Below are 11,136 nucleotides of genomic sequence, written 5' to 3' on the forward strand. Positions count from 1 at the left end.
CCCTCTTTTCCTCGCTCCCTCGTCCTCTCTCTCTCTTTCTCTCCATCCTTTTCACCCCTCCCTCTCTCCCTCGTTCCCTGTCTCCTTTCCCTTCCCCCTGTCACCACCTCCCGCCAGCTCTCTCCCCACTTGTGTGTGCTCTTAAATGCCCTCCCTCCCTCCCTCCCTCCCTCGCTGCCTCCCTCCCTCCCGACGGCGCTAGGCTCCATCTGCTAGCTGTGGCAGCATGGCGTCATGTTGGATGGCAAGGCAAGGCTCCACGGGGCTCACTGGAGAACTAACCCAACTGCTTCAGGGTCTCAGAATGTAGTGTACTTTAACACACAGGCATCAGTCTCTGTCTGTCTATAGCGTATATTAGGAGACAGAGCTCCTGGTGGTTCCTTTGTTGCTGTTGTTGCTGTTGTTGCTGTTGTTGTTGTTGTACAGTTATGGAAAAGGAGCATGGGTAAAGTACTTGTCATGGTGTCATAGCTGCATTTTAGGAAGCAATCTTTTTTGTCTCTCTGTGGCTGCTGAGATGAGCTCTACAAATATGGTTGTTGTCATATGCTCATCTCACGAGGGCCAATTAGAATTCATATGTTTTCCTTTTGTTTGCCTTTTCTCCCTACTAATACAGGGTCATACGTAGGAATGTAATGTAGAGCTGATTAAATATGGTTTCATGTAGTCACCTTCAGAGGTGTTTGAAGAGTTTGACTTGTACTGTATAGACTTGTAGGAGCTAGAAGGAGGAGGTTTAATCCATCTATCTATCTATCTATCTATCTATCTATCTGTCTGTCTGTCTGTCTGTCTGTCTGTCTGTCTGTCTGTCTGTCTGTCTGTCTGTCTGTCTGTCTGTCTGTCTGTCTGTCTGTCTGTCTGTCTGTCTGTCTGTCTGTCTGTCCGTCCGTCCGTCCGTCCGTCCGTCCGTCCGTCCGTCCGTCCGTCCGTCCGTCCGTCCGTCCGTCCGTCCGTCCGTCCGTCCGTCCGTCCGTCCGTCCGTCCGTCCGTCCGTCCGTCCGTCCGTCCGTCCGTCCGTCCGTCCGTCCATCTATCTATCTATCTATCTATCTATCTATCTATCTAATCTAGTGACCTCACCTATTGTTCTTCTCTAAGTAAACAACCTAGCCTATTAGATAATCTGGAGGTGTGGCTAGTTGGAGGCGTGGCCTTGACCTTTGGCGACCCATGCGAGAAACCGTCATGCCAGTTCATATGTTATGTTGTAGTCTGTTAATAAAACTAAGGCTTGTACACTGACAGTTTATTTGGTACACCACCCTGTTCATGAACATTGATCGCTCCTAACAGACAGTGAGTCACATGGCCATGGCTTGCTATATAAAGCGGGCAGACAGGCATCGAGGCATTCAGTTACTGTTTGATTAGATGTTAGAATGAGCAAAACGAGTGACCTAAGAGACGGTATGATCGTCTGTGCCCGGCGCGCCTGATCCAGTATCTCAGAAACGGCCGTTCTCCTCGGCTTTTGATGCACTACAGTGTCCAACAAAAAACCATCCAGTCAGCGGCAGTACTGTGGGTGAAAACAGCTCGTTGATGAGAGAGGTCAAAGGAGAATGGCAAGAATGGTGCAAGCTAACAGGCGGGCCACAAACATATAACGGCGCAGTAAAACAGTGGTGTGCAGAACGGCATCTCGAAAGCGCACAACTCGTCGATCGTTGTCACAGATGGGCTATTGCAGCAGGCGACCACACTGGGTTCCACTCCTATCAGCCAAAAACAAGAAGAAGCAGCTGTTGTGGGGAATGTTTTCCTGGCACACGTTAGGTCCCTTGATACCAGTTGAGCAACGATTGAACGCCACGGTGTATCTGAACATTGTTGCTGACCAAACCCAATAGAGCATATTTGGGATGAGATGGAACGGGCTGTTGGCAGCATGAATGTACCGCCGTCCAATCTGCAGCAACTGCTTGATGCCATCACGTCAGCATGGACCAACATCCCTGTGGAACGTTTCCGACACCTTGTAGAATCCATGCCCCAAAGAATTCACGCTGTCAGAGAGGTGTGTCCCCGTGAGGGACTTGCAATAGAGAAGAGTGGGGACAGGCTCTCTCCCGAAGGAAGAGGGGTAATGCAGCAACCTTAACCCAACACCTAGCGACCTCTGGTAATGTAAGGTGTTGGCTTGGCAGTCGCTGGACCGGGGTTCGAGTCCTGGTCGGGGATACCCCTCCCCCCCCCCGAATTCGCTACACTATATTAGGTCTCGTTGGGTGAGGGAGAAAATGTCATGGGATTAAAAGTTAGTCTCCTCTGTGTCTCCTCTCTGGTAATTCAGGATTGCACCCTTATTCCCCATCTAGTGCACTATGTAGGGGAGAGAGCCATTTCGAGAGACAACTCTGCTCAAAAGTAGTGCGCTACACAGGGATCAGAGCGCCCTGTCAGATCTGCCTCATCGCGTCATGGTTCCGTTGTGAAGCGAGGCCTCGGTGAAGACATGTCCTAGATATAATGCGTGTTGTGGGTTATATAAAGGCTCCCATCTGGGCGCTGGGTAGAGACAGCAGTTGGAGGCCCCCCCAGGACCTAACAGCTAGGGCCATGCAGCACTGATTCATACCGCCTGCCGTACTGACGCTCTGTTGAATGCAACCGGATTCAATCACATGGACGGCCTGCCTGTAGCACACAGCACCGTAGCACGCTACCACGCGTACGACACAGCATCTTGGGAAACTCCAGAGGAGCACGAGGATGGTTCCGGTGTTATTTCTAACTGATTTGGATTTTAGACTGTTCACATAGACCAATCTATCTGTTTTGTTGCCTTTTGAACAATAACGATAATATTTGAAGGTCTTTTTTTTTCTCCGACGCTCCTACTGAAGCAGGCCTCGTACGTGCAGTGGATTTCCTTTATAAACCATAAGAGAAATACTTTTAAAGTGGATTTCCTTTATAAACCATAAGAGAAATACTTTTAAAGTGGATTTCCTTTATAAACCATAAGAGAAATACTTTTAAAGTGGATTTCCTTTATAAACCATAAGAGAAAGACTTTTAAAGTGGATTTCCTTTATAAACGATAAGAGAAATACTTTTAAAGTGGATTTCCTTTATAAACCATAAGAGAAAGACTTTTAAAGTGGATTTCCTTTATAAACCATAAGAGAAAGACTTAATAGAGGGACAGATAATGAACTAATAATGACAGATAGTTCCACTGAAAGGGCATTGTGTCGTTGTGAACTAATAATGACAGATAGTTCCACTGAAATGGCATTGTGTCGTTGTGGACTAATAATGACAAATAGTTCCATTCAAATGGCATTGTGTCAGTGTGGACTATTAGCAATTACATTGTTCTACTCAGCACAATACTTTGCTAAAGGAAGATAGTTCCTACCATTCTAAAGGAATATATTTCCTACAATGGTAAAGGAAGATAGTTCCTACCATTCTAAAGGAAGATATTTCCTACAATGGTAAAGGAAGATAGTTCCTACCATTCTATAGGAAGATATTTCCTACAATGGTAAAGGAAGATAGTTCCTACCATTCTAAAGGAAGATAGTTCCTACAATGGTAAAGGAAGATAGTTCCTACAATGGTAAAGGAAGATAGTTCCTACAATGGTAAAGGAAGATAGTTCCTACAATGGTAAAGGAAAATAGTTCCTACAATGGTAAAGGAAGATAGTTCCTACCATTCTAAAGGAAGATAGTTCCTACCATTCTAAAGGAAGATATTTCCTACAATGGTAAAGGAAGATAGTTCCTACCATTCTAAAGGAAGATAGTTCCTACAATGGTAAAGGAAGATAGTTCCTACAATGGTAAAGGAAGATAGTTCCTACCATTCTAAAGGAAGATAGTTCCTACAATGGTAAAGGAAGATAGTTCCTACCATTCTAAAGGAAGATAGTTCCTACAATGCTAAAGGAAGATAGTTCCTACCATTCTAAAGGAAGATAGTTCCTACAATGGTAAAGGAAGATAGTTCCTACAATGGTAAAGGAAGATAGTTCCTACAATGGTAAAGGAAGATAGTTCCTACAATGGTAAAGGAAGATAGTTCCTACCATTCTAAAGGAAGATAGTTCCTACAATGGTAAAGGAAGATAGTTCCTACCATTCTAAAGGAAGATATTTCCTACAATGGTAAAGGAAGATAGTTCCTACCATTCTAAAGGAAGATAGTTCCTACAATGGTAAAGGAAGATAGTTCCTACCATTCTAAAGGAAGATAGTTCCTATAATGCTAAAGGAAGATAGTTCCTACCATTCTAAAGGAAGATAGTTCCTACAATGGTAAAGGAAGATAGTTCCTACAATGGTAAAGGAAGATAGTTCCTACCATTCTAAAGGAAGATAGTTCCTACAATGGTAAAGGAAGATAGTTCCTACCATTCTAAAGGAAGATAGTTCATATAATGCTAAAGGAAGATAGTTCCTACAATGGTAAAGGAAGATAGTTCCTACAATGCTAAAGGAAGATAGTTCCTACAATGCTAAAGGAAGATAATTCCTACAATGCTAAAGGAAGATAATTCCTACAATGGTAAAGGAAGATAGTTCCTACCATTCTAAAGGAAGATAGTTCATATAATGCTAAAGGAAGATAGTTCCTACAATGCTAAAGGAAGATAGTTCCTACAATGGTAAAGGAAGATAGTTCCTACAATGGTAAAGGAAGATAGTTCCTACCATTCTAAAGGAAGATATTTCCTACAATGGTAAAGGAAGATAGTTCCTACAATGGTAAAGGAAGATAGTTCCTACCATTCTAAAGGAAGATATTTCCTACAATGGTAAAGGAAGATAGTTCCTACAATGGTAAAGGAAGATAGTTCCTACAATGGTAAAGGAAGATAGTTCCTACCATTCTAAAGGAAGATATTTCCTACAATGGTAAAGGAAGATAGTTCCTACCATTCTAAAGGAAGATAGTTCCTACAATGGTAAAGGAAGATAGTTCCTACCATTCTAAAGGAAGATAGTTCCTATAATGCTAAAGGAAGATAGTTCCTACCATTCTAAAGGAAGATAGTTCCTACAATGGTAAAGGAAGATAGTTCCTACAATGGTAAAGGAAGATAGTTCCTACCATTCTAAAGGAAGATAGTTCCTACAATGGTAAAGGAAGATAGTTCCTACCATTCTAAAGGAAGATAGTTCATATAATGCTAAAGGAAGATAGTTCCTACAATGGTAAAGGAAGATAGTTCCTACAATGCTAAAGGAAGATAGTTCCTACAATGCTAAAGGAAGATAATTCCTACAATGCTAAAGGAAGATAATTCCTACAATGGTAAAGGAAGATAGTTCCTACCATTCTAAAGGAAGATAGTTCATATAATGCTAAAGGAAGATAGTTCCTACAATGCTAAAGGAAGATAGTTCCTACAATGGTAAAGGAAGATAGTTCCTACAATGGTAAAGGAAGATAGTTCCTACCATTCTAAAGGAAGATATTTCCTACAATGGTAAAGGAAGATAGTTCCTACAATGGTAAAGGAAGATAGTTCCTACCATTCTAAAGGAAGATATTTCCTACAATGGTAAAGGAAGATAGTTCCTACAATGGTAAAGGAAGATAGTTCCTACAATGGTAAAGGAAGATAGTTCCTACCATTCTAAAGGAAGATATTTCCTACAATGGTAAAGGAAGATAGTTCCTACCATTCTAAAGGAAGATAGTTCCTACAATGGTAAAGGAAGATAGTTCCTACCATTCTAAAGGAAGATAGTTCCTATAATGCTAAAGGAAGATAGTTCCTACCATTCTAAAGGAAGATAGTTCCTACAATGGTAAAGGAAGATAGTTCCTACAATGGTAAAGGAAGATAGTTCCTACCATTCTAAAGGAAGATAGTTCCTACAATGGTAAAGGAAGATAGTTCCTACCATTCTAAAGGAAGATAGTTCATATAATGCTAAAGGAAGATAGTTCCTACAATGGTAAAGGAAGATAGTTCCTACAATGCTAAAGGAAGATAGTTCCTACAATGCTAAAGGAAGATAATTCCTACAATGCTAAAGGAAGATAATTCCTACAATGGTAAAGGAAGATAGTTCCTACCATTCTAAAGGAAGATAGTTCATATAATGCTAAAGGAAGATAGTTCCTACAATGCTAAAGGAAGATAGTTCCTACAATGCTAAAGGAAGATAGTTCCTACAATGGTAAAGGAAGATAGTTCCTATAATGCTAAAGGAAGATAGTTCCTACAATGGTAAAGGAAGATAATTCCTACAGTGCTAAAGGAAGATAGTTCCTACAATGGTAAAGGAAGATAGTTCCTACCATTCTAAAGGAAGATAGTTCCTACAATGGTAAAGCAAGATAGTTCCTACAATGGTAAAGGAAGATAGTTCCTACAATGGTAAAGGAAGATAGTTCCTACCATTCTAAAGGAAGATAGTTCCTACAATGGTAAAGGAAGATAGTTCCTACAATGGTAAAGGAAGATAGTTCCTACCATTCTAAAGGAAGATAGTTCCTACAATGGTAAAGGAAGATAGTTCCTACAATGGTAAAGGAAGATAGTTCCTACAATGGTAAAGGAAGATAGTTCCTACAATGGTAAAGGAAGATAGTTCCTACAGTGCTCTCCAAATAGTTTTCCCTCTCCAGTTTCTTTCTACCTTTCTCAACCTCATATTTACTTGTCATTCAGTTTTTCCAGCATTGAATTCAATTCATTTATTTTCTGTCATTTACCGCTCTTGGCATCACATCACATTGGCATGTGGCACCAGCGAGAGAGGGGAGAGAGAAGAGAGAGAGAGAGAATGAGAGATATACTTTTTAAAACCTTTTTAAGTGCAATATTTGCTGTTAAATTCGAATAGCTTTTTGTTGATGTTGTTTTGTGTCTCACATTTGTTTATTGTTTATTTCACTTGCTTTGGCAATGTAAACACATGTTTCCCATGCCAATAAAGCCCTTTGAATTGAATTGAGAGAGCGAGAGGAGAGAGGGGAGAGGGCCATGTGAGTGGGTTTGTTCTTGCATAACGAGTCGTCGTCTTGCGTTTTGAGAAACGACGCCATGATCTGTCTTTGTCCATCACAGCGGGCCATTGTTCAGCCCCTCCAATCCTTAAGTAAGCTCCAATTAGAGCAAGTTAATCACCGCTGCCATCTCCTCAGAGTGACAGAGCAGAGCTGAGTCTGTGTCCCAAATGGCGCCCTATTCCCTACGTAGCCCTATGGGCTCTGGTCAAAAGTAGTGCACTATGTAGGGAATAGGGTGGCTTTTTGGTAAGCAACCACTTAACCACTGAAACTGCACTAAGGCTAACTACTGGCTTCGCTTTCACTGTCAGAGGAACGGAGAATGAGGGGGGAAATGGAAGGCGGGAGGGAGGAAGAGAGATAAAGAAGAGGGTGGGGGGGAGTCTCAAAGGGAGTTTTCTACTGTGTTCTCCCCTGCTGTGGAGCTGCCAGTCTGTTAGTGGAGTATCTCTATCATTTCCTCTGGTCTCTCTCTCTCTCTCTCCTCTCTCTCTCTCTCTCTCTCTCTCCCCCTCTCTCTCTCTCTCTCTCTCTCTCTCTCTCTCTCTCTCTCTCTCTCTCTTTCACACACTCTCTCTCTCTCTCTCACACACACTCTCTCTATAATAATAATAATAATAATATGCCATTTAGCAGACGCTTTTATCCAAAGCGACTTACAGTCATGCGTGCTTCTCTTACACTCTCTCTCTCTCTCTCTCTCTCTCTCTCTCTCTCTCTCTCTCTCTCTCTCTCTCTCTCTCTCTCTCTCTCTCTCTCTCTCTCTCTCTCTCTCTCTCTCTCTCTCTCTCTCTCTCTCTCTCTCTCTCTCTCTCTCTCTCTCTCTCTCTCTGTCTCTTTTCTGTCTCTGTTCACTCTAAAGTGCTACCTACCAGTAGTACCATTTAGAGTGTGTGTGGCTTAAGGGGTGTTACTGTATAATTAAATCAATGATGTGTTGTGGATTAGAGAAAGGCTTGAATCAACTCATCTCTTTATAACTATCTCCCTCTCTCATTCTCTAATGTTCAGAGGCAGAACCTTTTCACCAGTGGAGTAGTGGAGTAGTGGTTAAAAACGCTGATCACCGTGAGTAAAGTAGCACTTCCTATACTTTCAATGCATTTTATCCGCAAAAGGTGGGTAAATGCTCACGCAAAATAAAAAAGGTGGGTAAACGGCGTTTATGTGCATTAACTCTCCACTACACACACTGTTCACCAGCATCTGTATAATGCACTTTGTCTTGGATTCAAGCATGTTATTGTTCTAGACCCCTTTCTGCAATGACAATGTCCATAATTCACCAATATGTTTTGAGCAAGATGACAAGGAAGAGCTTTGTCACCGAAGTAACTTCATCATAGCTGACAAGCTTAACAAAGTCTCACTATAATGGCGCTGGAGGGGATGGCGTCTGTTTTATTTGCTCCTAACCAATTGTGGGGCCTCCCGAGTGGCGCAGCGGTCTAAGGCGCTGCATTGCAGTGCTAGAGGCGTCACTACAGACCCGGGTTCGATCCCAGGCTGTGTCGCAGCCGGCCGCGACCGGGAGACCCATGAGGCGGCGCACAATTGTCCCAGCGTCCTCCGGGTTAGGGGAGGGTTTGGCCGGCCGGGATGTCCTTGTCCCATCGCGCTCTAGCGACTCCTTGTGGCGGGCCTGGGCGCATGCATGCTGACTTCGGTCACCAGTTGTACGGTGTTTCCTCCGACACATTGTTGCGGCTGGCTTCCGGGTTAAGCGAGCAGTGTGTCAAGAAGCAGTGCGGCTTGGCAGGGTCGTGTTTCGGAGGACGCATGAATCTAGATCTTCGCCTCTCCCGAGTCCGTAGGGGAGCTGCAGCAATGGGACAAGACTGTAACTACCAATTTGATATCACGAAATTGGGGAGAAAAAAGGGGTAGAAAGTACAATTAATCAAATAAAATATGTGCCACAGCTTCTACCCCCAAGGCATTACAGCTTCTACCCCCAAGCCATTACAGCTTCTACCCCCAAGCCATTACAGCTTCTACCCCCAAGGCATTACAGCTTCTACCCCCAAGCCATTACAGCTTCTACCCCCAAGGCATTACAGCTTCTACCCCCAAGGCATTACAGCTTCTACCCCCAAGGCATTACAGCTTCTACCCCCAAGCCATTACAGCTTCTACCCCCAAGCCATTACAGCTTCTACCCCCAAGGCATTACAGCTTCTACCCCCAAGGCATTACAGCTTCTACCCCCAAGCCATTACAGCTTCTACCCCCAAGGCATTACAGCTTCTACCCCCAAGGCATTACAGCTTCTACCCCCAAGGCATTACAGCTTCTACCCCCAAGGCATTACAGCTTCTACACCCAAGCCATAAGACTGCTGAACAGTTAATCAATTGGCTACCTGGACTATTTGCATTGACCCCCTTTTTTTACGCTGCTGCTACTCGCTGTTTATTATCTATGCATAGTCACTTTACCACTTTAACTCTACCTACCTGTACATATTACCTCAATTACCTGGACTAACCTGTACCCCCGCACATTGTCTCAGTACCGGTACTTCCTGTATATAGCCTCGTTATTGTTATTTTATTGTGTTACTATTTTTATTTTCTTCCTCTGCATTGTTGGTTAAGGGCTTGTAAGTAAGCATTTCACGGTAAGGTCTGCACCGGTTTTATTCGGCGCATGTGGCAAGTAACATTTGATTTGAGTCAGATAAGTGACTCTGTATCACAACTGAACGGTTTATGAGGAGTCAGACAGGTTTCATGTCATCGGAAACACTGAATCAGAGAGGGTTTACCATGTTTCACCATACAACAGATCTGTCTTCCTGTATCGATCCACAGTTAGAGGTTTAGAGAGAGAGAGAGAGAGGGCAAGAGAGAGAGAAGAGAGAGAGAGAGAGCGAGATGTAGGAGAGAAAGAGAGAGAGGGAGAGAGAGAGGGCGAGAGAAATAAGAGAGAGAGTGAGAAGAGAGAGAGAGAGAGAGAGAAGAGAGAGAAGAAAGAGAGAGCGGAGAGAGGAGAGAGGGAGAGAGAGAAGAGAGAGAGAGAGAGAGAGAGAGAGAGAAGAGAGAGAGGGAAGAAAGAGAGAGCGAGAGAGAGAGAGAGAGAGAGAGAGGGAAGAAAGAGAGAGGGAGACAGACACAGACAGCGAGAGAGAGAGAGAGAGAGAGAGAAGAAAGAGAGAGCGAGAGAGAGAGAGAGAGAAGAGAGGGAAGAAAGAGAGAGATTGATGACATTGAAGTGACTGTGACATGCCAGCAGGGGCGTCATGCACCCTAAAAATCTGAGGGGGCACAAAGTACGAGGGGGGCTAGGCCCCCGACCGTAAATTTGAGAACTTTTCAAACTCCTGAAACAGCTTTTTCCTTCAATCTAGAGCCATAATCATTATGCTTAATTCCATGTAAAAAATATGTCTCTTTTTCTTGAGCTGTCTGTATCCTCCTGACTGATGGTCCTTTATTAAAGAAGTTAAATATGCTTCTCTGCATCTCTGCTCAAATCTGGGTACAAGATTGAAAGGAAAATGAGTCTTATTCAGTACATTTAGTTATTGCTTGCTTTTCTAAAGTCTACCAACCTTGCCAGCAGGCATGCCAGCTAAGATAGTTAGACAAGCTAGCTACTATAACTTGATTGATAGCCTGAAATGGCTTCTTGGTAGCTAGATATGAGGTTGGGAGATAGGGAACCTATCTGGGCTGGCTAAAACCAACTTCATAAAATTGCTAGGTGGCTAGTAGTATTCCAGAGAAACAACAACAACACTGAAAAATGAAACAGGACAATTCTGAGGGGGCACGTGCCCCTGGCATGTGCCCCTGCGCCCCCCTATGGGCATGACGCCTCTGCCTGCCACGTCTACTATATACTCTCTGAAGGGATGGGGTTGACGAGGTGGCGAGGCCAGAGCATCCAAGACAGGATGACAGAGACGGAAGGAGGAGGAGAGAAAAGGAGGGAGGAGGAGAGGACTGGAGACAGAGAGGACAGAGACCGAAGAGGACAGAGATAGAGAAGACCGAGACAGAGTGAAGACAGAGAAGACAAAGAAGACAGAGACAGAGAAGACAGTTAGAGAAGACATTTAGAGAGACCCCTGTTCATAGCATCTTGTCTTGAGGGAAGTTTTTTTAAATCCAAGAATCCAATAGCACACAGATAAGCCCAATATTA

Source organism: Coregonus lavaretus, assembly GCF_964263955.1.
Source record: "Coregonus lavaretus genome assembly, contig: HAP1_SCAFFOLD_5070, whole genome shotgun sequence".
Classification (NCBI taxonomy): Eukaryota; Metazoa; Chordata; class Actinopteri; order Salmoniformes; family Salmonidae; genus Coregonus; species Coregonus lavaretus.